The 4,473-nt window shown below is 60.3% G+C and overlaps 1 long non-coding RNA gene across 1 annotated transcript; it reads right to left on the bottom strand.

Moving 5' to 3' along the window:
• Positions 1–1,732: 1,732 nt before the first annotated feature.
• LOC105541333 lies at positions 1,733–2,698 on the bottom strand. Its single transcript, XR_001006330.1, has 3 exons — positions 2,540–2,698; positions 2,263–2,453; positions 1,733–1,992 (listed from the first exon to the last, which is right to left on the bottom strand). It is a non-coding gene; the product is annotated as an uncharacterized LOC105541333 (long non-coding RNA).
• Between the last annotated feature and the right edge of the window lie 1,775 nt (positions 2,699–4,473).

Genomic DNA, 4,473 nt, shown 5'->3' with positions numbered 1-4,473 from the left:
TAGGTGTGAAAAGTTGTTTTCTGTTTGATTTAGTTCTAGGAAGTCAGAGTGAGTCAGCCTTAGGTTCTGTGCCTCCAGACCCTGTTCTCCTGCCTCACTCCTACCAAGCTGCTCCCTGCGGGGGCCTGATGCCCGCAGGGAAGATTCTATTTATTCACCGTCTGGGGCTGCTCAAGCCACTGCCCTGCGCAGCCCTGCCTCCCACTGGCCCTCTCAGTGGCTTTCCGCTCAGGGAATCCCTGCAGCCTGTAGTCTCTATGCAGGCCCTGGGCCACCAGGCTGGAGAGAGCCGTGGCCCCACTCAGGGGTGCAAGGTGACCCGGCTGTCTTCCTGGCAGGTCCTGGTGGGAGTGGCTGTCCCTTCTTCAGGGGCCTGGGACCGTGTCCCTGTCCCCCAACAAGTCCCCCAAGCATGGCTTCAGGACAGAGTGCAGACTTGGAAGGCTGGACTGGCCCGGACACGCGTGTTCTTGCATCTCCTAACGCTGTGCCTGCTGTGGGTGGGAGGGTGACTGGCTTGGGTGGGGTCCAAGGAGAGGGTGACAAATGACACCCTTGGAGAGGGGGCCTGCAAAGGGCACTGTCTGTGGCCACGTGGTTACTGTGGGATTTGGCCTTGGGGAATCTGATGGATATTGGCAGCCAGTTCCTGCCTTGTTTCCTCTTCCGGAGCCCCCTTGCTAGGCCCGCGAAAAACCTTGCGCAGCTCCAGCCACAGGTCTGGCTCAGGAGCGGCCGCGAGGGAACACCCAGGTCACCCTGCAGGAAAGCCTTTGTCTGAGCGGGCACGGGGCTCCACGACAAAAGGACAGGATTTGACTTAAATTAAGTTTTTCCCTTGAGGATATTTTCATTTTCTTTAAAAGAATGTAGTTTTCTTGGACCTCGGACCAAGCTTTTTTCTTAAACAGATTCCAGCAAACTCACAAGTGTCCTTCAGCTCTAGGCCTGCTGTGTGTGTGTGTGTGTGTGTGTGTGTGTGGATGTATGTGGATGTATGTGGATGTCTGGGGCCAAGACCAGGGATGACTGGGCTGTGGTGAGAACCTGACCCTTTCCAGTCTTCCCTGGTTTCTCTTGTTCCTGCAGCTACCTAGTTTGGGGATGGATGGGGAAGGAGGCCCCAGGATGGGTCCTCACCTCTGCATCCCACTGGGGGCTGCAGACAAATGGATGAGGACCCCCCTTGAAAGGCTCCTGTGTGGTGTAGGCCCTGGATGGGAGAGTTGGCGGGGTAGAGCTGCATGTGGGATCTAGATCAGGGATGCTTGGGGCTTTTGATGCCCTGATATGGGATTGAGGAGGGGGTATCGTCAATGCTGAATGGGTGTGAACAGATGACTGGGGATGGGGAGCAAGGGAGATTCTGGTGGGGGAAGCACGGGGAGGTTGAGGTCAGAGCTGGGGAAACTGAATTACAGGTTGAGGAGAAGGAAGTGTGGTCGCAGATTGCAGGGAACCCAGAGGACTTGAACAGGGAACCCCCTGGCCAGGCGGGTGTGGCACTTGACATTGGAGTTAGGGAGGGGGTGGAGGCGGTGGTGGAGCTGCAGATGGCAGGGGCAGTGTTGAAGGTGGAGGGTGATGGTTGAGGCAGGGAAGGGGCAGTGGGGTGGGGACACCCCATCAGGTTGCCCCATGCCTGTCTGAGAGATGCCTGTCCTTCCACCTGCCCTTCTGGGGTCAGCACTCCCACTTCCCCCTTGGCTGAAAAACACACACAGAAACTGGATGGATGCAGGTGAGTTTATTAGGCAGCCTTGTTCGGCAGGGGACAGGCCTGGGTGGGGAGGGGGCAGCGGTTCCCAGGCTTGCCCCAGTCAGCACAGCTGGAGAGGGAGCAGAGGCAGCAGCAGCAGGGCGGAGCTGTGGAGGGCAGGGCCCTGGGCCCAGATTCTCATGGGTGGGACAGGCAGCCCGGACAGGCACCCGAGGTGCCCGTGGATGGTGTTACTTCAGTAGGGTGTAGGCACACTGGTTGTTGATTTCTTCCTGTGGGGAGAGGTGGGAGGCTGAAGGGAGGGGTCTTCTGGGGAAGAAGGGGTAGGATGGGGTTGACAGCAGAGGTTGAGCATCAGAAGGCGGAGGCCCAGCGCCCTGAGGTCTTGTCCCTGGGCCGTTGCCCATCTGCAGGGACATTGCTTGGTGATAGGAGGGGAGGTGTTTGGGTGGAGAGAGAGGCTCTCAAGGAACAGAGTCCCTCCTCTCAAAGGAGGTCAAGGGCTGTGAGGAGGCGCTGGTGGCCGGGCCTGCTGCACTCACCAGTTGCTGCATGACGGCCTGTGCCTCCTCGGGGGTCATGGTGTCGGTCACGCAGTCCTTGAGTTTAGAGGCTGTGTTTCTCTCCAGCTCCGTGGGGTGGTATCTGTTGACAGAGTCCATGTAGGTGTCCTTGTCCTTGGTCAGAAACTGGTTAATGACCGTCATAAGCTGCGGACAGAGTTTCCTGGGCTCTGCGGGGAGAGTAGGAGCACGTTAGCAGGGAGGGGTAGGTGCCCCGGGGCTGCAGCACGGCCCGGGCTCCCCTGGCGGGGCCTACCCGCGAGCAGCGGCAGCAGCAGGAGACCCAGCAGCGCCAGGGCTCGGGCGGGCGCCATGTGGTTCGGGGTCGGGGCCAGTAGGTATGCGGGTCACACTGGGGCAGTACGGACGCAGGTCCCTCTGGCATCTCAGGAGGTACGGTCCTTAAACTCCGTGTCCTAGGGGCGGGCCCGGGTGGTGTGGCTTGGCTGGACAGGGAGGGTAGGGGCGGGAGTGGGGTTTGTGGCACTCCAGCGTAGCAAGTTGCATCTGCGGGTCCCCGCCCTTGCCCCGCCCCCAGTCCCTCCCACGATGCTGGATCCAGGCAGCTGCGGTGCAGGCGGGGACCACTGGCTGGGCGCGGTCCTGCGCGGGTGCCTGCGAAGTTCAGGCGTCCATGAGCGCTGAGACTCTCAGCTGACTGTATGGCCTGTCCCATCGTGTGTGCGTCACGAGGCTTGGATGCACGCGTGTGAGAATGGGATATGTGTGTGTGTGAGTGGAATGCTCTGGCGGGAGCGTGTGGGGTGTGTGTGTGGCACCTGAGGTTGGAGTGTTGACTGTGTGGGGTGGGGGTCTGTGATTATATGAATATGAAGGTGTGATTGTGGCTGGGACAGGGCATGTGGCTGCCTCTGCCTCTGCATGTGCGTCTGAGAGAGACAGGGAGAGATGGGGGAGCCTGGTGTGGGGGCCCTGCGGTGCAGGGACAGGGGACTCTTCTTCACTTTATGCCATCTGGAGGTGAAAAGCCAGCTAGATAGTGAGCTTCGTCCTGGAGACAGAGGCTGGGAGACTGCAGCTGAAAGCTCTGGGCTCCAGGAGGGTTGCAGGGGGCTGAGCAGCAGGGTCAGGGAGCAGAGGACCTGGGAGCAGAGGGCCACCCTCCCACCCTCTTCCTTCCTTCTCTGGACCCCAGAGCGCTGTGTCCCCCTCCCAGCCCTACAGCTGCAGGTAGAGCCAGCTGGAGGGGTCTCTAGAGGGAGGGGAGTCCTCTGAGGGCAGAGAGGGCCAGGAGGCTCCCTGAGGACCTGAGGCCCCTCTGGGCCTCCCAGGGCTGGGCCTGTGGCTCTGATCTGCTTTGCCCTGGGAGGGACATGCTCAGTGGTGGGGTTTGTGTAGCTGTCACTCACTCACCTGTCTGTGCCCAGCCACACACCTGTGACTCCCATCGGCCCCACCCAATACACATGTGGGTCTTCAAGTGCCATGAGGGGAAGTTCCTGACTGTGTCACATGCATCCATCCCACCCACCACACTGCAGGTTACAGGACTGCCCCACAAGTGCCACCATGCCCTCCTGAGGTTACCTGGCACACGGGTATCCTCACCTGCATGACATGATCAGATTGTGCACTTTCTATGCCAGGGCCAGGGCAAGCTTGTACCTTCAGTTTTGGGGACACTGGAGCGGGGGTTGGCTGGAGGTCAGGGAAGTCACCAGGGTGGAGACATCATCTGCCTCCAGGAGAAGGTTGATATCAGACATCTCCTGTGCACCACTTTGAGCCACCTCAGCCTCACCTGGGACTCTGGCTGGCGCTGGGTCCAGCAGTTCCATGAAGGTTTAGACCATTTCTAGGCTTAGGAAGGGCCTCCCTTGTCATCACTGTGGTCTGGGCTTCCTTGTGACCAAGGGCTCTGGACAGCAGATGCAGCCAGCCAGAGTGTGGGGGTGAGGGGCCTGGGCACAGGAAGGACTCGAGGCCTTCCCTACACCCCCATGGCCACCATTTCAGAGGGAGGACAGCAATTATTTGGGTTTGTCCTGTGAGCAGCAGCAGAGGGCAGGGCCCTGGGCAGGTCCAGAGCCAGACAGGCATCCCGTGCTGCAGCCTTGGGGCCCCGAAGGGACACGATGGGGCCGGTGTGGGGGCATCCCCTGGCCAAACACATGGGTAGGGGGTGCTCTGGGGTCAGTGGGTGGGTCCGGGCATTTGCAAGAGCCAAGT

Source organism: Mandrillus leucophaeus, unplaced genomic scaffold (genome assembly GCF_000951045.1).
Source record: "Mandrillus leucophaeus isolate KB7577 unplaced genomic scaffold, Mleu.le_1.0 Scaffold238, whole genome shotgun sequence".
NCBI lineage: Eukaryota > Metazoa > Chordata > Mammalia > Primates > Cercopithecidae > Mandrillus > Mandrillus leucophaeus.
The sequence above is the reverse complement of the archived record's forward strand: the minus strand, read 5'-3'. Positions and strand labels throughout refer to the sequence as shown.